Source organism: Protopterus annectens, chromosome 9.part0, assembly GCF_019279795.1.
Source record: "Protopterus annectens isolate FY-2018-M chromosome 9.part0, PAN1.0, whole genome shotgun sequence".
Taxonomy (NCBI): domain Eukaryota; kingdom Metazoa; phylum Chordata; order Ceratodontiformes; family Protopteridae; genus Protopterus; species Protopterus annectens.
Window position 1 is genome coordinate 1,226,784,498 of NC_056743.1, and position 20,535 is coordinate 1,226,805,032.

General features: G+C 42.7%; 1 long non-coding RNA gene across 1 annotated transcript in view; it reads left to right on the plus strand.

Moving 5' to 3' along the window:
• The window catches only part of LOC122811962, a 1,111,549-nt gene extending 1,091,781 nt beyond the window's left edge, over positions 1-19,768 (plus strand). The window contains exon 3 of the long non-coding RNA XR_006366318.1: positions 19,713-19,768. This is a non-coding gene — a long non-coding RNA (uncharacterized LOC122811962). The remainder of the gene's footprint in view (positions 1-19,712) is intronic.
• The last annotated feature ends 767 nt before the right edge of the window (positions 19,769-20,535 follow it).

Here is a 20,535-nt window from a genome sequence, read left to right on the forward strand (position 1 = left end):
AAAACCCTGTGGGACACCTGTGGGTGTGGGAAGGAAGGAGGATGTTGAAGTTTTCCATTGGACAGCTTGTTGGCGGTTGGTCAAGTAGCTGGAAAACCAGGCAATGGTGGTGGGAGAGAGGTGTAGGGTGGAGAGTTGGGATATAAGTAGTGTGTGTGTGTGAGATTGTGTCAAAGGCCTTTGACAGATCTAAGAATAGTGTGGATACGAACTTCCCTAAGTCGCGTTTGAAGTTTATGGTTTCAAGAAAGGAAAGAAGGACAGTCATGCTGCTGTGGCCAGGGTGGAATCCATGTTGGGTAGGGGAGGGGAGATTGTTTAGTGTTAGGCGTGCCATGAGTTATGCTTGTATTGTTTTCTCTAGTATTTTAGAAAGAGGGGAAAGGATGGTAATAGGCCTGAAGTTGGTAGTATCAGTATTTTTGCCACCATTGTGTAGGAGGATGATGTAAGCGTGGTGCCAGATAGAAGGGACATATGATTCTTGTATGGATCTGTTTATAATAATAGAGATGGGGAAGGCAATGCTGTCTGCAGATTGTTTGAGGAAGGTGGGTGGAAGGTTGTCGAGTGCATTGCCACAGGGTTTGAGTTTGAGGAGAAGTCTTTTTATAGTGCTTGTGGGGATGGGCTTAAGGCAGAAGGATGTGGAGGAAGGTTGATGATTGGGGTGGTGGTTGGGGTGGGAAGGAGACTGATAGTTTAGCCATGCAGTCTATGAAGAATGAGTTGAACTTGGCTGGCTGTTTCAAGGTTGGAGAGGTTGGAGTCTGGGCAGGGATTTTCTTTGTTGCCAGGATGCAGCATGGATGAGATGGAGTCCCATAATTGTTTGGGATTTGTTGAGTGCAAGGACTGAAGTTTGGAGTAGTGGGCTTTGCAGTCTTTAATTTTTAGTTTTTTTGCAGAGTTTCTTAGTTGCTTATACTCTAGGAGGGTGTTAGGGTTTTTATGTTTTTGATATTGTTTCCATTTTTTGTCCCTTTGGTGCACGACTAGTTTAGTATCTTTTGATAACCATGGGCAGGGATTGGTTTTGATGCATTTGGTTCAAGGGGGGGGTCCTTGCTGATTTGAGAAGGGTTAGGATTGAGTGGTTAAGGTAGGAAATGGCGTCATCTAGATGATACACCTTCTGGGAGAAGCAGCAGTCGCCAAACAGAAAACAATCAGTGAGAAGGTTGGCAACTACAGAAATAGGGCAGCCTATTGGTTTGGTTTGAATGATATCCTTCTGTTTGTTTTTATTATTTATGCACCATTGGGGAGCTGCAGTTCACTGAGAAGTAGAAAAATAATATAGTTATACTAGGGGGTTTAGAAAGGGAGGTGCAGTAAAATTATGACTCTGAGTACAAATTAAAAAAATAATGGAATATGGTATAAACGAGTACACTACTGGGGATTCCTATGAAGCAAGGGCAGAAAAGCTAAGTCAAAAGATGGTGCCTTTCTACATCAGTTTTTTTTATTCATTATGCAAGTTCAATCATAAGTACAAATGGTACTTACAGTTCTGCACACTACTGAGGTATGCCCGTGGGACAGACAGAAACTGAGTGTAAGGGTAAGAGCAGAGGTTTTTAGTATTTAAAGATGGCGCCGCAGCTCAGGGGAGGAATAAGTAAACTCTCAAGAGGAGGAGGGAGGGAATAGTCAGGATTGACAGGGCTGGGAAGCATACAATAAGATTATGTTAGGAGACCAAGAGAAGGCAGGGCTAAGAGCCAGGGCTTGGAGAAAGCTGTGAGAAAACAGGTTTGACAGGGCTAGGAAACTTACACTAGAATTATGTTAGGAGAACAAGAAAAGGGGGGGTGGCTATGGATCATGACTTAAAGAAAGTTGTGAGAAGTGAAAAACAATCAACCAGCTAGCCCAGGTCAGTACCTAAAGGTGTCTGTTTATCTGTGTGAATTCAAAAGCAGATTTAGTAGAACATCAGGGAAGTAGAATATAAAATAAATGTAAAGCTTTGGGAAACTGTATATATTTGTTACAATAAATGGGAGAATAAAATATAAGAATATAAAAGAAATGTGATATACAAGATACATAAAATATAAGAATATAAAATAAATGCAAAACTTTTATTTGTTACAATAAATGGGAGGAAAAAGGGGAGGTGGTCCAGTAGTGTGCACAGCAGAAGAACCAGTAGGAGTATCACATAGAGAAGATTATAATAGACCTACGCTGCTCACAGTCTGTTGATAAAAGTTGAACTTGCAGTGGCTTTTACTGGTTTGTATGGGGTTTTGCTCTCCGTGTTCTTGTATGCAGGCAGTTGTTTCAGTTTTTTTTTTTTTTTGTTGGACCTTTGAATGTTTTTAAGAGACTGTAAGGAGAGGGAGAGAGAGAGAGAGAGATGTTAATATGAAGCCAGAAAAGGGGGTAGGTGAAGTAAATAAGTGGAAATAAGAGACAGGCAAGGAAATACCACAATTTAAGTAGTTCAGCTAAGCAGTACTTAATCAAATAAAGCTGCTCACAGTCTGTTGATAAAAGTTGAACTTGCAGTGGCTTTTACTGGTTTGTATGGGGTTTTGCTCTCCGTGTTCTTGTATGCAGGCAGTTGTTTCAGTTTTTTTTTTTTTTGTTGGACCTTTGAATGTTTTTAAGAGACTGTAAAGAGAGGGAGAGAGAGAGATGTTAATATGAAGCCAGAAAAGGGGGTAGGTGAAGTAAATAAGTGGAAATAAGAGACAGGCAAGGAAATACCACAATTTAAGTAGTTCAGCTAGGCAGTACTTAATCAAATAAATTAAGGAACAATCAGTGATAATTAATAAGAAAGTCACCCTGTTCAGTAATATGAAATTCAGTCTGTTGCCACCTTAATTTCACAGAATGCTGAGTAATTCATTGTCAGTACACTTTTCCAGCTATTTGTTGCTACTTAGTAATGCATGCCAACAGTACTGAGCAATAATGTGGCAGGACATAAAATTACAGTAAAATCACTCATTTTCCACATGATAATAACAGTATAGGCACTCAAAATAAGCTAAGTAGTAAAATTTAACTAACACAGATTGAAACAGCACAGCGGCTGAATACCAATGAGAGCACTCAGTACCAATTTAAAAGCAGTATCAGCAATCTATTCTAGTAAGCTTCTTAACAAAATCAGACTAACTCACTCTGAAATAGTGCATTTCCAAATTGTAAACAGTAAAATGCAGCAAGTTTAACAGTAAAAGGTCATTACTTCCTTAAAGAAATTAAACCTACAGCTGCACACTAAATTGGAAATGACCAAGACAGTAAAGATATTTTATAGGTGAAGTTGTACAGTTAATTTAAAAGCAGTGAGAGCAATGTGTTCTAGTAAGCTGTTTAATAAAATCAGACCAAGTCAAGTCAAGCTGAAACAGTGTATTTCCAAATTGTAAACAGTGAAATGCAGCAAGTTTATATCAGTAAAAGGTGATTACTTCCTTAAAGTAAGCAAACCTACAACTGCACTCTCGGAAATGACCGAGTCAACATAGAAGTTGTACAGGTGGGGTTATACACTTAAGCAAGTTGCATAGCAGAAGTTTTAGCACACCAGTGCACAGCCTCTTAAAATAAATTAAACAGAAACAGATTCCATTGAATCTTCCAAATCACAAATGGTACTTACAGTTGTGCACACTACTGAGGGATGCCCATGAGACAGACAGAAACAGAGTGTAGTCAGGTAGAGGTTTTTAGTACTTAAAGATGGTGCCACAGCTCAGGGGAGGAATAAGTAAACTCTCAAGATGAAGAGGGAGGGAATAGACAGGATTGACAGGGCTAGGAAGCTTAGAATAAGATTATGCTAGGAGACCGAGAGAAGGGGGACTAAAAGCCAGGGCTTGGAGAAAGCTGTGAGAAAACAGATTTGACAGGGCTAGGAAACTTAGACTAGAATTATGTTAAGGGGTGGAGGCTATGAACCAGGACCAGGACTAGGACTTGGACTTAGAGAAAGGTGTGAGAAATGAAAAACAATCAACCAGCTAGCCCAGGTCAGTACCTAAAGGTGTCTATCTGTGTGAATTCAGAAGCAGATTTAGTAGAGTATCAGGGAAGTAGAATATAAAATAAATGTAAAGTTTTGGGAAACTGTAAATACTTGTCACAATAAACAGGAGAATAAAATATCAGATAATAAAAGAAATGTAATATACAAGATAAATAAAATATATTTGTTACAGTAAATGGGAGGAAAAAGGGGGGTGCAGTACTGTGCACAGCAGAAGAATCAGTAGGAGTATCACAGAGAGAAGATTATAATAGACCTACACTGCTTACAGTCTGTTGATAAAAGTGGAATTTGCAGTGGCTTTTACTGGTTTGTACGGGGTTCTGCTCTCCGTGTTCTTGTATGCAGGTAGTTGCTTTCGTTTTTTTTTTTTTTTTTTTTTTTTTTTTTTTTTTTTTGGACCTTTGAATATGTTTAAGGGAACTGCTAACAGTCTGCTGATAAAAGTAGAATTTGCAGTGGCTTTTACTGGTTTGTACGGAGTTCCGCTCTCCATGTTCTTGTATGCAGGCAGTTGCTTCAGGTTTTTTTTTTTTTGTTGGACTTTTGAATTTAAGATTTTTGTTCATTTTTGATATTTTTTCCTAGCTGCTTGTCAAATGTTTGAAAAATGTTTGAAAAAATGTGTCATGTGTGGCCACAAAATCCCTCCCTCACTGCCTACATACCGTGTGTGTTTACTACTTGGGTGTAGCACACTTGATCACAAGCTGTGAGGCCTGTGCCTCTTTTGGTCATTAAGCTCTTCTGTGCAGGAAGGATAAGTTAATTCTAAATAGATTGCTCCCAGCTCAACAGAGCTCTTCTCCTTCAAAATATTTGCATAAATCTTCTCTTAAGGAAAGGATTCCTTAAAAGCTCAAGGAAGGAAGACTACTGACATCCTGTCAAAAATGACTTGAATATGGTCACCCAACACCCTCCATGCTTTCAGCACTCGAAGATTGCTAAGTCTTTAGATCCAACGTTGCACAGATCTCATCACCTTCTCCACTTTTGAGGCTTTCTTGGAGGCAATCAGCTCTGAATTACACTCACCAATATTGCAGGAGAGGAGATGGTTGAGACTTTCTTTGGTGGCTTCATCAGCCATACCTGCCCATTCTTCAGGAGGCCTTTCTGAAGCCGATGTCAATAAAATATTGCCTGATTTTTTGAGACCTGATCCAGCTAGGAGTCATCTTAGTGACCTTGCCACAGCTGGACTTGAAGACAGGCCCTAGGACCCTTCCACTCAGGACACCGATCTCAATCCAACCTTCAGATCTAAGACCCATGGATTCAATTATACCTGAAGTAACCCTGTCAGGTCCAGTAGAACTGGCTTTTTCAGATGTGACTTTACTCCACTCCCTTTTGATTGTGGCTGTTATCAGATCTGGGAAGGAATCAGAGCCAAAGTCTCAAAGTCAGAGATACCAGGGCAGCTTGACTTCGAAACTGCCAGAGCTGTCTGTTCCTCTTAGAGTCTTAGCTCTTGATAGCTTGGTCCGTTATGGGTCAAAGCCAAGGGGGGATTTTTGGCCCCTCTGGGATCCTCCTCTGTCTCAATTTTGAGCTCAGCATTCTAGGCCATCAAGATAGCTTTCACTTCAAAAGAAGGAGTTCCATCTCCACATTCAGATCCAAACTGAACTCTTTTTTTTCTGAGTTGACCTCTGCTCCTTCTCATTGACAGGGACAGTCAGCAGCAAAACGACCCTAAGAAGTGCTCGCTCTGAGTTCCCAGTCTGTTTCAGATCCATTGTTTGAAGTTCACCAGCAGCAGATCTGTAGGAAACAGACTTGCAAGCAGGGGCACTTTGATTTATCACCAGAATCTGTCACAGAAGCCATGGATTTGGATGAAGGGGAAGGTTCCCTGAGATCCCCCTTTGGAGACATCACCTTTGGCAAAATTCTAGAACTGATGCAAAAAAAAAAAAAAAAAAAGAGGGCTGGTGCATCCTCTGGTAACTTGCCATCAGCTGTGGAAACAAAACTGGTATACCAGCCATTTACTCTTATATTTCTCTCCAGTTTATCCATGCAACTGCTCTCAAACAGTGCTGATGAAACATCTAGTGCAGCAGGTACAGGCATAGCTATTCATCACCATGCCTGGGTGCAGTTGTGTGATTTTGCCGATGACTTTAAGATGTGCTTGATTAATGCCTCCTTTGATAGTTCTATGGAACAATCACATATGGACCTTTCATGATGATAGCATCTTCCATCAAAATCTTATCTCTATAAGGAAAATAATGCTGCACGTCTGGTGGTAAACAAGATTGCTTTAATGGCCATCCTCGACTGATAAAGTGGTTGAGTTCCTGGAGAATTGTTTCTCAAGCTGTGTGAGTTCTAAGCTCAAGATGTGTGGAAGAAAAATTTCTCATTTCCATGACTTCAAAATCAGGTTGCTCATTTTCATGTTTTTCAGTAGTTTTTCTGGGCGATCTGGATAAAGTATCAGCAAGATAAGGAAGATTGCCTTTTGTGTAAATTAAGTGAAAATTGTACTTTTGCAGTTTCAACATCATGTGTTGGGGTTCCTATTGCAACATCGAATTTCCAATTGCTCAAATCACTAAAGGTTGATCTTTAATGATCGAACAATTGAAATTCGAATGCTTTAAAAATTAACATACAAAAATAAAAGAAAAAGTAAAGGGTGTAGGCAGGGGGCAAGCCCCCCTGCACTCCCCACACCCCCCGCTACTTAAATATATCAACTCCGAGATCGCGCTACAGTGTAGGAAAGGGAAATCTTCCCTTTCTGCACCATAGTGCATTAAAGTGCGATCTCAGAGTTGGTATATTTAAGTAGTGAGGGGTGTGGGGGTGCAGGGATGCTTGCCTCCCTGCTTTAACCCATCCGGGTACATTGTCTTTGTTTTTTTTTTTTTGAATTACGAAGTTACGGAACTTTGATCATATGGTGTCGACCATGTGGTATTCGGAGTTCCGTAACTTCGATTTTCTAATAGGTAACCCATGTGTTGCAATCTTGCAGGAGCTGTGTGCATTGGCTTTTTCAAAATAGTAACCAAAGGTTGCTGGTCAATCTCGATTTGAATAGGTCGGTCATATATATATAATCATGGAACTTCGAACATGCAAACACAATTGCCAAGAGCTCTTTCTCTATTTCAGCATACTGCATCTCGTTTGGGTTAGAGTTCTGGATGCACAGGCTACTGGTCTGCAGTCCTGCAGAATGCCTGCACCAAGACCAAACTTCAAAGCATCATAAGAAAGAGTTGCATGTTTGTGAATATTATAATATCTTAAAGTGAGTGGACTGGCAATTCTCTGTTTCAGGGCATTAAATGCTCTTTGGTGGTGGTCCATCCGGGACCAAGTTATATATTTGTGTGTCGTCTCTCTTAGTGGTGCTGAAAGGTCACTCAAGTCTGGAATAAACTTGCCCAAATAGTTGGCCATGGCAAGAAAACATTGTAAGGAGGTGACATTATCTGGAGCTGGCATCTCAAGAATTGCAGTTTGCTTGGAAGGATCTGGTCGTAAGCCTGAACTGGTAAACAAATGACCCACATAAGTAACTTCTTGTAGGCTGAACTTGCATTTCTGAGGATTTAGCTTAAGCTTCACTTCACAAGCATGTTCCAGAACTTTCCTGAGGTTTCTATCATGTTCGACTTCACCATTGCCTCCTACAAGAATATCAGCTACTATAACAGCACATGGATAGCCAGAAAAAATTTGCTCCATCACACATTGAAAGACTTAACTGGCAGAATTTATCCCAAATGACATTCTGAAAAATCTGTATCTTCCAAATGGTGTACTGAAAGTGATTAGCAATGAAGATTTTTGGTCAAGCAAAATTTGCCAAGATGAACTTTTTACATCAAAGACAGAAAAAAAACATGGCATTTGGCATAAGAGTAGCAACTTCCTCAGCTGTACGCATTGGATGATGAGGTCATTTTAGTGCTTTGTTCAAATCTCTTGGATCAATACATATTCTAATATCATCTAAGCTTTTCTTATGAGCTGCTACCATGGAGGATACCCATTCAGTTGGTTCTTCTACTGGACATATTACTCCCAGATGCATCATTCTGTCTAGCTCAGCTTTGACTCAGCCTTGCATGGCTACTGGAACTTTCTGTGTTGGTCTGATAATTGTGCTTACCTCACGGTCTAACTTCATGGAGTACACACCTGGAAATTTACCTAACTTGTCTTCAAAAAGATCTGCATAGTCAGAAAAAATAGTTTGTGCGAAATTTTCGTTGTTACACGTGCTTACATGGTGGACTTCTGCATTAAATAAAGCAGTCCTATTTTCAAACTGTCTTTGAGGCCTAACAATGACTGCATGCGTCTCGTGACTATGTAAAATTGCAAGTCATAGCTGTTGCCAGCAGAATAACATGAAAGCACTACTGAGCCTTCACTTTGAATTTCTACACCGCCATAAGCAACAAGCTTATCACATTTTGCCAGATCAAGCTTCTCACCAGCTTTTACTTTGGCAAACATTTCTGCTGGTATAACATTGCACTTTGAACCAGTATCAGCTCTGAGTTCTACAGGTCTCCCATTAATCAGAACAGTACAAAATACTTCATTCTTTGGTAATAAATCTACGGTATTGATTGTTTCATCAAGCACAGACACACCATCTACATAAAGTCTTTTAATAAAAGAATGTGCCCCTTTTGAGTTACAGAACCTTTTGATATGATTGCACTTTTTACGTGTGTGGCATTGCTGACCAAAAGCTAAGCACTGCTCTCGTTTGGGCTCATGGCTACCTCCACAATTATGACAGATGACTATGAGGTCTGTCACAAGTTTTGTTGACTTACCCCTCTGCTTTACTGAGTGTGTCCTGTGTTTTACTGTAGCTGCTCTGCGTTTTGCTGAAGTGACCACAGGTTTTACTAGAGAGGCACAGTTAGGGTTGCCACCTTTACAAATGGCCAAAGTGGGACATTTTTGGTACACACATCAGATTTTACAGGCCGACACATACCCATGGTCAGTACAAAGGTTAGAACTTAACTTTTTGTGCCTAAATAAAAGCTTATTCTTGTAGCATTTTATTGCTTATTCTGTTTCTTATAACATTTAGGTATTTTAGATACAGAAAAACTGTTTCATGCAACTATTACATAAAATATAGGAAATAATTTTGTCCTAAAATCTCAGGACATTTGCCATTTTTTTAATTTTTTTGTCAGGACACAACTGCTCAAAGAGGGACTGTCCCTTGCAAAGTGGGACAGGTGGTAACCCTAGGCACAGTGCATGGTGCTGTCGTTAGCCCTGTATCTTTTAACCTTATGCTGCATACTGTCAGCATTAGCACTGGAAGGCACTGCAACCATGGTTTTCTCATTTGTAAGCATATTTCTGTGCTTTTCTGTGAGCTCATATATCTGACAAATCTCTATGGCCTTATTCAAAGTTAAATCACTGTCTTAAAGCAAAATCTTTCTCACTGCATCATCTTTAATACCACACAAGCCTGTCTTTTACCAGCTCATCTTTTAGATCACCAGATCTGCACATTTTTGCCTTTTTTCACAAGTCAGTTATATATGGTACAAATGTTTCACCAGGCTTTTAATCTCTTGTGTAAAATATGTGCCTCTTCATTGTAATATTAGTTTGGGGGTTACACATTTCTCTAAATTTATGATGTGAGAGTGTTCAATCTCGCCGTTAGTTCTTACACACGGGTTCGGAGCCGATCCTCGGCTCCGAGTCGGCCGCATAGCAAAGCTCTGCATCTTAGAGAAGCTCGAGACCAGGCTATATCCCACAATCCTCCCTGCCATTACTCAGATCTAGTTTGCCGCTGCAACGGGTCACATCGCTACAGAGAGCTCGGACCAGAGATTTTGTTGTTAGACAGATAAGATAGTTCTTTTTCTTTGTTTCAAAAGTTATTATACTCCTATAGTTTTTTGATATTTTATTTTTCTATACTATAGTGTGTGTGTGTATATTGTTAGTTTTTATAGGTTTCCCTTTGGGGCCTACCCTTACTTAACTGTAAATTCTCTTAAACTTTAAATACCCTCTTCTTTAAGTTTACTATTATGTCTGAAAAAGCCAAGTCTGGTTTTAAAAGGTGTCAGTGTGGACAGAAAATGTCCATCACTGACAACCACACTTCCTGCGTCTACTGTCTTGGCCCTCTCCACTTGCAAGAGGATTGCTCTATTTGCCATTCCTTCAGTGGGAGGGTCATGACAGATAGATGCAGGAAACTTATTGACAGGGGGCTTCTTAAGCCAGCCTTCCAAGAGGCCTTGCACAAGTCTGACCAGGCTTCTAAGTCTTCGAAGGGGTCGAAGATGTCGGAGCCCATGTCATCGGCTCCGAGTACATCTTCTAGAGTTCGTTCGCCGGTTCCACAGACTTCGGGGCCGAGTGTCGAACATTTGTCTCTCACTGAGCCCCAGGTCTTGGAACTGGTGTCGGAGCTACCGCCACCGTCTATTCTTCGGTCGGTGCCATCTTCGGCCCCTTCGACCCGATCTTCCAGACCATTATCTGATACTGATGTGGATCGTGTCGTGCAGAAACTTATGGAGAACATGGCCCTTTCCAAATTGATTGCAGTTTCCTCCCAGTTGGTGTCGAAACTAGAAGGCCTTCCTTTATCTCCAACAGGTCCTCCTTCGAGACCCATCCAGTCTTCGGAGCCGGAAGAGGATGAGCCAATGATAGTGGAGCCCTCGATGCCGAAACCGTCCATTGCACGATCGACACCATTTACCTCGACTCCATCGGAAACCAATAGGTGAGTCGCGGAGTCGACGATCTCTCCTTGGTTCCGGGACCGAGAGTCGTACCGACCTTTCGGTTCCGACTCCCCCTCTCGGGGCCTCGACGCAGATCGGCTCGGCTCCGTCCTCGGGGTCGAGACCCATGGGCCTCGTGTCTCGGATTTTTCCATGTTCTTCGGAACCGGGGGAATCCTCGACCCGAGGTTCAGGGGTTTTTGACCTTATGAGGAAGGTTTTGTCTACACAGACAACCACTTCATCGGACGCATCTTCTCCCTCCCTTAAGGAGCCGCTCTCTGTTTCTGTTCCCATGACACATCCAAAGCGTGGAGCACCATTGTCTCAGCCATCCCTAGAGGAATGCCCCCTGTTCCTCGGAGGCCTCACCGGAATCTCCCTCCGATGAGGTCCCGAGGAAAATATTGTGCAAGAGGAGGCACTTAGACTCCCCACAGGAATCTCTAACTTCTGACACTGACTTGGATGAGTCAGAGGGGTCCCCAAAATCCCCCTCCGAGGATGTCTCATTTGCGGACATCTTGGAGATATTAAAACAGAGGGGTGATTGGCAGTCCCTAGCCCCCACTGAGGACGAGTCGGTGTTGCTGAAGGCATTTGGTGCTCAACCTTCTACCTCCTGGGTTACTCCGCCCTTCGATGAGTTAATGGATTTGATTGCTCGAAGGGCGTGGGAGACACCGGACACAGTGGAACCGGTCCCTCGAAAACCAAGTAAAGTTATTACCGCTCCCCAGGACAAGACCTATCTCACAAAAGGAGTCCCGGTTGACGCTATGGTGGTGGCCGCAGCCACTAAAATGGAGATGTCGGAGTCTTCCTCTTCTGTTCATCCTCCTAATAAGGATTCTAGGACTATGGACAGATACGGGAAGCGCATTTTTAGTTCAGCGACTTTTTCCATGCGTTCGCTAAACTATTTGACACATTTTACACGACTACAGAGGGATCTCATCAAGGAGCTGAGAGATACCCTCCAGGGTAACACAGATGCTGCTGTTTCAGATAAGGTAACAGCACAACTTAACACCCTTACCTCCGTAGTGAACTCGTCCATGAGGCTCATCTCATATGCGGCTGAAGGGTCGAGTAGGGCCGCAGCTTCAGCGATTGCTCTATGAAGACAATCCTGGATGCGGCTGTGCTCTTTTGCGGAAGCCTTCAAGTCTTTTTTCGCCAGCGCCCCCTTTGATGGTGCCACTCTTTTTGGGCCCAAAGTGAAAGAGACATTAACTCGGTGTGAGCAGGAAGGAAAGACTCTGTCTGCTTTCGGAGTCAGTTTTTCCGTTCCATCCAGACTGTACCCCAAAGGGCAACGAGGCGGAAAAATGTGGTTCCGTAGAACTCAGGGATCTTTCCAGGCCACACAGAGTGACCCCCCCCCCCCAGAGGCAGAGGGGGGGGCAGACATGGAAGACGCCACCCTGGCGGCAGAGGGGGTCCGCAGAACCAAGGCGACAGGGATACTATCCCTGGTAAGCCTTTCCAGCACTCCTGAATGAGGGCCCGACTGTCCTGCTCTGGAGGCAGTCGGGGGTCACTTGGCTTTATACCCACAGGCCTGGCAATCTCTCACCTCAGACTCCTGGGTAAAAAGCATTGTAACCAGAGGATACAAAATACCCCTTATGTCAACTCCACCCCAACAAAGAAGGTCTCCAGATGTGCCACCCCGTCTGCGAGGCCAAGCAGCAATAGAAATTTCAAAGCTGCTCAAAAAAAAGAGTCATTCAGCCAGTCCCGGCGGACCAAAAAGGATCCGCAACTTACTCAAGGTTCTTTTTAGTTCCGAAAAAGACAAGGGACTGGAGACCCATTTTGGATCTCAGCAATCTCAATACCTTCGTGAAGAAGGAAAAGTTCCGGGTGGTCACGCTTCAATCGATCATTCCATTTTTGCAGAAGGACGACTGGATGTGCTCGATAGATCTCAAGGACGCGTACTACCACATCAAGCTGGCCAGAACGTCCAGAGATCACCTGCGCTTCCGGCTGGGAGCCAGTCATTTTCAATTTCAAGCCCTGCCCTTTGGGCTCACCTCAACCCCCAGGGTATTCACCAAATGCATGGCAGTGGTAGCGTCTCACTTGAGATGTCTAGGATTCCGGGTGTTTCCCTATCTGGACGACTGGCTCCTCACTGCCACCACCGAGCGTCTCCTCATACAAGCAAGAAACTGTACAGTCAACCTTTGTTCCCACCTAGGGATTTCCATAAACTTCAAAAAATCTGTCTTACTGCCCTCACAGCATATTTCATTCATCGGAGCGGACCTAGATACGCGCTTAACATTGGTAAAGCTCCCTCAAGTAAGGGCTTCATCCCTCAAGGAACGGGTGGTTATTCTGCTGCAATGCAGGAAAGCCCCGGCCAAATTGGTGTTGAAGGTTTTGGGACTCATGGCAGTGTCCCTGATTGCGATTCCCATGGGAAGATTGCACATGAGGCTCCTCCAATGGCTGCTGTTCACGCAGTGGTCATTCCAGCAGTTACCCCTAACGTACGAGATTCTGATAACAGATTCTTGCAAGCGAGACCTCTCATGGTGGATGTCCAGCCAGGATCTCACTATGGGTCGTCCATTTGTTCTACCAAATCCGACGGCCACTATAACCACAGACACTTCCCTGATAGGGTGGGGGGGACTTTTTCAGGGAAGAACAGTCCAAGGAGAATGGTCCAACATGGAGTACAACCTGCACATAAATGTTCTGGAAATGAGGGCGGTGTTCTTGGCATTGCAACACTTTCAAACCCTCCTACCTCTAGGAACAGTAGCAGTTCAGACAGACAACATGTCTGTAGTCTGGTACATAAACAAACAAGGGGGAACCAGATCTTACCCATTATGCAGAGAGGCCATGAGAATTTGGCAATGGGCAGAGTCCACGGGTCGCTTTCTGATAGCAACGCACATCCCGGGGTCATCCAATGTCATTGCGGACAGGTTGAGCAGAGTCATCCTGTTACCTCACGAGTGGTCCCTTAAACTACAAGTGGCGGAAAGAAGTTTCCACAAATGGGGCCAACCTTGCTGCGATCTATTCGCCTCCCCGATGAATACCAAATGCAGAAGCTATTTTGCCCTTCTACCCCCTCCAGGGGATGTCCCCAGGGACGCACTGATACACGATTGGCCCCCGGGTCTCGTATATGCATTCCCACCTACCCCCTTGATTCCCAAATTTCTTCAGAAAGCCATGAATCTGGAAAGGACAATTATACTCATAACCCCATTCTGGCCTCAACAGATATGGTTCCCCTTTCTTCGAGCCCATCAAACAGAGGAACCTTGGATCCTGGACCCAGTACCAGATCTACTGACACATTCGTCGGGAGTTCCTCACCCGTCTCTTCTATCTCTCAAACTAGCAGCTTGGCTGCTCCACTTCCCCGCCTAGCCAGGTCTGATCTACTTTCTCCGGCAGTTCAGCGCATTTTGGTTGCCTCTCATAAGGCTTCCACCACAAAACTCTACAAGAGTAAATGGAAACGCTTTGTGTACTGGGCATCTAGTCAACACTTGGACCCCCTGGTTGCTCCTTTACATAAAGTTCTAGAATTTCTTTCCATCCTTTTCCACGAAGGAGCCTCTACTTCCACACTAAGAGTGCAGTTGGCTGCCATATCCAACTTCCATGTTGGTGAGGAAGGTTCTTCTATAAGGCTTTTATGAAAGGTTCCTTCCATCTTCGACCGCCCGTCAGAGACCCTTTATTCCCATGGAATTTAAATTTGTTGTTGTCACAACTAATGTTACCAACCTTTGAACCAGCCTCTTCTTGCCTCCTGAAGTTTCTGTCTTGGAAGACTCTTTTTCTTGTTGCGGTTACTTCAGCTCGGAGAGTGTCAGAGCTGCAAGCACTGTCAATTAAACCGCCTTACTTAATTTTTCACCCTGATAGAGTTTCTTTACGAACAAATCCATCCTTCCTTCCTAAGGTATGTTCTGTCATAAATATTAATCAGTCCATTGAACTCCCTACTTTCTTCAAGAACCATACCAGCAAGTTGGAATATATGTTGCACAAGTTAGATGTCCACAGACAGCTCAGATTTTACTTAGACAGGACTAAAGACTACAGAAAAACAGATCAACTATTTGTTGCATTTGCAGACAATAAAAAGGGCATGGCAGTTACAAAACGTACGCTTTCTAAATGGCTTACTGATTGTATAGCCTTTGTGTATTGTAAGTCAAATCAGGCCTTGCCCACCAAACCAAAAGGCCATTCTACTAGGTCCGTCTCCACTTTCTTGGCTCATGCAGCTCGCCTGCCTTTGGACACGATTTGTGCAGCAGCCACGTGGTCTAAACCACATACTTTCATCGCTCATTATAGGGTTGACAAAGCCTCCAAAGACAGGACATCTTTTGGTTCCACTGTGCTCAGGAACGTTCTTTCATGAGTCAATCAGGGTGACGGAGCTAGGGACGCTACCCGTGTGTAAGAACAAACGGCGAGATTGAACACTCTCACATAAAGAAGTTATGTTCTTACCATAACGTTCCATGTGGAGTGTTCATCTCACCTTTGTTCTTACATTCCCCCCCTTCCCTCCCTCACGTGTTTGGAAGAATGAGTAGGACTAGAGTCTGGTCCACATGTCTTTACCTCTTCCGGGTATATTTCGTTACCTGTAGTTAATTTGTCAGTGAGATGGTGTCTCTGAATTTTTTTGTGGCAGTATGTAGCCTTAGCACCTCAGGGTTATTGTTAGTCTGGTTTGCTTGCAAACTAGATCTGAGTAATGGCAGGGAGGATTGTGGGATATAGCCTGGTCTCAAGCTTCTCTAAGATGCAGAGCTTTGCTATGCAGCCGACTCGGAGCCAAGGATCGGATCCGAACCCGTGTGTAAGAACAAAGACGAGAAGAACACTCCACATGGAACGTTATGGTAAGAACATAACTTCTTTTTTTAAGCACTCTGGGTCTTCCCGAGTTTCAGTCAATACCACAATATGGCGACCTTCCCCCGCCCCTGCATAGACATCTGGGGCATACACAAATGAATGCTCCCTTTCAATGGCTTCTGAACCAGCTAGATTAAACAGAATAAATGCCTGTGTATGTGCATCTTTATCAGAAAAAGCACCCTGTATGAAAATATCATACTCTTGCTCAAACATTTTCCAGTTTTCAGCAACATTATTATCAAATACAAGTGGAGCAGGTCTGTGAAATCCCTCTGCCATGCCAACAAAATGCCCTTGTAATTATATTCAAATGCACACACCAGGTACCCAAAAAATATTCAGCTGCACAACAGATTCTTTCAAATTACTGTATTCTGCAAAACAACTGCACTGTAAAACTGCACACACTTGCGAACACTTTGCACACTTTGGATATTTTAAATAGCTTTAGGTAATATGACAAAGAAGCACATAGCAAAAAAATATGTTCATTTTTCCCTTTTTTCATACATTTTATATGATTCGGATGTTATTTCAAACATTTTCATAAGCATTTCAAGTTCTTTTATCAGTATATTGTAGTTTCGAACATTTGGTTGATTCGAAACTCTTTTCAAACAGTCTTAATGCTGTATTTTATGTTCATTGAGTAAACAATAATTTAAACGAGCTTTAGTCCCTGGATTTATCTATGTGACCTGTTTGCGAGTCGTTTGAGCTTTGAATGATTCACTTCTGTATATTTTTCCAGTTGTAGCTGCGCTCCTCATGGTCTTGAAGTTTTACTTCAGATCCCATTCTGACACCATGTCACTTGTCTTGTGTGTTCAAATAAGATGATAAGGCTTGGGTGTTCGTTTAAGTAGTTTATTACATGCAAACACATCAAGATGAATGACTGGAACATTAAACTTAAACAAACTTACTAAGGGACTGACTGCTACACACACACATGCTTTCACTGCGGCTGCTCACTCAAAATGACACTCTTGCTTGCACGTGCTCAGGACTTGTATGCAAGTGCCCATAGACTGGAATGGCTCTTAAAGGTACAATACACACTCTGATCTACAGTCATTATCAGATCAGGGCTCTGCCCTTTGGCCTCACCACAGCCCCCCCCCAGGATTTCACCAAATGCATGTCAGTAGTCATAGCTTATCTCAGGCTGCAAGCCTTCCAGTCTTCCCATTCTTGGATGATTGGGTCCTAACTGCTCTGACCAAGCATCTACTTAATCAAAGAAGGGACACTTTACATCAGTTACTGCATAATCTAGGGATCTGTGTAAACCTCTTGAAGAGTTAACTGGAAGCTAGCTGGATACCGTGAATCATAAAACCTTTCCACCATATCCCAGAACCCTGAATCTTCAAAAGGTAGCCAGCAAAGTCTTCTTCCTTCCTTCTCCACAAGTAAAGCTGAGCTTAAAACTTACAGGTCCAATGATTTCTGCAGTTACTCTAATGCCATTCCCCATTTCAGGTTGTGAATCCAGTGGCCTCAATTACATCACCCTTTGAGTGCTCCAGTCAAACCTACTCCAGTATGCAAGTCGCATGCCAGCTGTTAGGTATCTTCCCCTCTCCTTTATGAATGTCACCCCTTCTGCCTTCCATTTCCTATAGTGGCTTTAGTATGGGGGCATTATGAAGGGAAGACTGTTCAAGGTACCTGGACACCATAAGACTCCAAATTACACATCATCATTCTAGAGATGAGAGCAGTCCTTTAAGCATTGCATACATTTCAAGACTCTTCCTCCAGAAGTTGTGAGTTTCATTCAGACGGACAGCATATCAGTAGTCTGATACATAAAAAAGGGGGATACAGATTTTAGCCATTGTGTCTGGAAGCAATGAGAGTGTGGCAATGGGTGATGTCTTTACACCTCTTTTTGGTAGCCGTGTACATCCCAGGAACAGGCTAAGCAGAATCAATCAGTGGCAAACAAAATTTTCCATCTCTGGGGCCAACCTTGCTATAACCTGTTTGCTTCCCACCTGAACAACAAGTGCAGCAGTTACTAGGCCTTCATCCCTCCACAGGGTTAGTCACAGAGGAACTCTCTAGTCCACAGTTGACCCCTGTGGCTTCTTTATGCCTTCCCCCATTCCCCCTAATCACAAAATTCTTTCTGAAAGCCAGGAGGTACAAGGCAAAAGTGATCCTCATTGCTTCTTATTGGCCTTTTTCTCATTTCTGTGGCCTCATCTGATATGCCTTTCCTTGACACTGGCTCACGGACCACACCTATCACATACTTCTGGATATCCTCTCCTGGATTTAGACTCTATGTATCTAACTGCTTGATTTCCCCAGTTTTGACGATGGCCAGAAATGCCATGTTTTCAGAAGTAGTAGTATGCATTTTGACAGCTTCTCAAAAGGCTAGCACCATAAAACTGTACAGAAGTAAGTGGAGAAGATTCTCTTTTGGAACCCTAGACAAGGGATTAAATCCTCTCTTCTGCCATCCATTTTGAGCTTCATTTCAGAATTGTTTTGTAAAGCCTGTAGCTTCTCCACTATAAAAGTACAACTGGCAGTAATTTCTAATTTTCATGTTGGCCATAATCAGACTCCCATGGCCTCACTGAGTGTCTAAAACTTTTCTTAAAAGTACCTTTCTTCTTACACCTCCAGTACGGGACCCCATCCATCCATGGGATATCACAGTAATGTTACAAGCCCTTACAAAATCTCCTTTTGAGCTAGCAAAGTCAGTATATATATTAAGTTCTTGATTTGGAAAACAGACTTTTGGTACCAGTTAGCTCAACAAAAAGAATTTCAGAATTATAGGCCCTCCCTTGTAAAATATCATACCTGGTCTTCCATAAAGATAGAGATTTCTTGAATCTAGATCCTTCCTTTATCCCTAAGGTGACACCCGAACCCAACATCAACCAGTCTATTAACTTGCCAGTTTCAATCAAAGGAGAATATGCCTTGCATTTGGTTGACGTTCACAGACATCTCAGATTTATCTTCAGAGAACAAAAAAGCAGTAGAAAATCATATCAGTTGTTCATGGCCTTTTCCAAAGCTAAGCTAGGTTATGGTGAAAAGAAACTTAAGAATTGACAACATTTGTGCTGCTGCTACATGGTCTACAATTCATACCTTTGTGCCACATTATAAACTGCATGTACAATCCAGATCTTGCTCATCTTTTAGCTCTGTTGTGCTCAGGAATATACTTGCATGAGGCCACCTACAGAGAACAGTAGCTAGGGATCTGTCCCATCAGTTGAATCAGATGAAACTGGACAACATCAGATATGAAAGTTATGTACTCACCATAACAATAGATCTGTGTTGCCCTATTTTCATCTGGTTCAACGTCCTTCCTTCTTTCCCCCTTACAGATTGTCACTTTTAGTAACTCGAAGGATGGATGGTACCCTAGAAGATAGTATTGAATATATTTTTGCCTTTTCTGTTCCCTTTGAGGCAACAAACTCGATTTGAGGTATTCAGTGGAAAACAGAGAGGGATTATGGGGAGGAGAGGAGTCAGAGCTCTAGATCTACACATTTGAAGGTGCTAAGACAGGATCAGAGTCACATCAATTGAACTAGATAAAAATAGGACAACACAGATCTAGCATTCTGGTGAGTACATAACATTTCTTTTATGCAGTTCTGCTATTGATAACATTTGAGTTAAGTGCAGCCCGGTGTTCCTTGGATACCTTTGCAAGCCATAATATATTGGATATTATTTTGAGGTCCAGGTCTTCTTTCAGAGCTAATGTTGCCCATGGAATATTCCTGTGATAGTGACCACTCACTAGAATTAACTGGGGAGGGGACTTTATCCCAGAGGCTACTGAACATAGCCTTCTTTTCAGATGCAAAAGTTTTGTAGTTACCATAATGTTTGATCTTTAGAAAGAAAGTTCTTCTTCAGCAATGTACTGTCCTGCTCTCCACCTTGTACTTAATTGTGTCTTTCCGGGAGTCTGATCTGACCTCTCCTTTGTCTTATTTCTTCTTCCTTAGGCTCAGCACTACAACATCAACAGCAGCAACAACAAGAAGGACTGGAGCGTGTAAGGTAATCAGTGTATGATGGAAAGGGTGGGAATTCTAGGCAGGCAATGTGGCTAGGTAGTGTGGGAAAGTTTTATATGCTCACCAATCATAATGCTTGTGGTATCAGTGCTAGAGGTTATTGAAGATGGAGTGTTGTCTTACAGATATGTCATTATGGTTTTAATAATTGTTACCATGTGCTATAGCATCCAGAAAAGCCCAGATCTGTACTTCAGTAGGAATAAGCCAAAGCAACTCCCCCATTGATTACCCTGCTGTTAAGAAAGGGATAAAGAAAAAAGTGCAGGCTCAAGCAAGCTCAGTGTACTTCCATTTCAGCTGCGTCTCGGTCCGTTACAGATTGCTTTTGTCTGGTCTTCATTTTCCATTTCCTTAAAGAATTTCTTTAAAGAATGGGCTAGATCTCTGACACAATCAAGAGACGGTTGTGCTGTCACTGTCTAGTTTTTATACAGAACTGCTCACTGTACAATCCCTTAAGTTGCATGTGGGCTTTCTCATTAGTATCTCCTATCTCTGTAAAATCTTAGACTTAATGTAACTACTGCATGTGTATAAATGTAAACAGAAATGTAACTACTCTGTGTTTAACTGGAACTTAGTGTAATGCAATGTAAGCAAATGGAGCTTTTCTCCCTGGGTCTCCACTGAAAATGAGTAGTACCCAGTCGGACTTTCCCAGTAAACAAAGATAAATAAGTAAATAAATAGTTTCTTCTTCCAGCTTCTGAGAGGATAGCGCCTTATCTTGTACTTATCAAATTAGTAT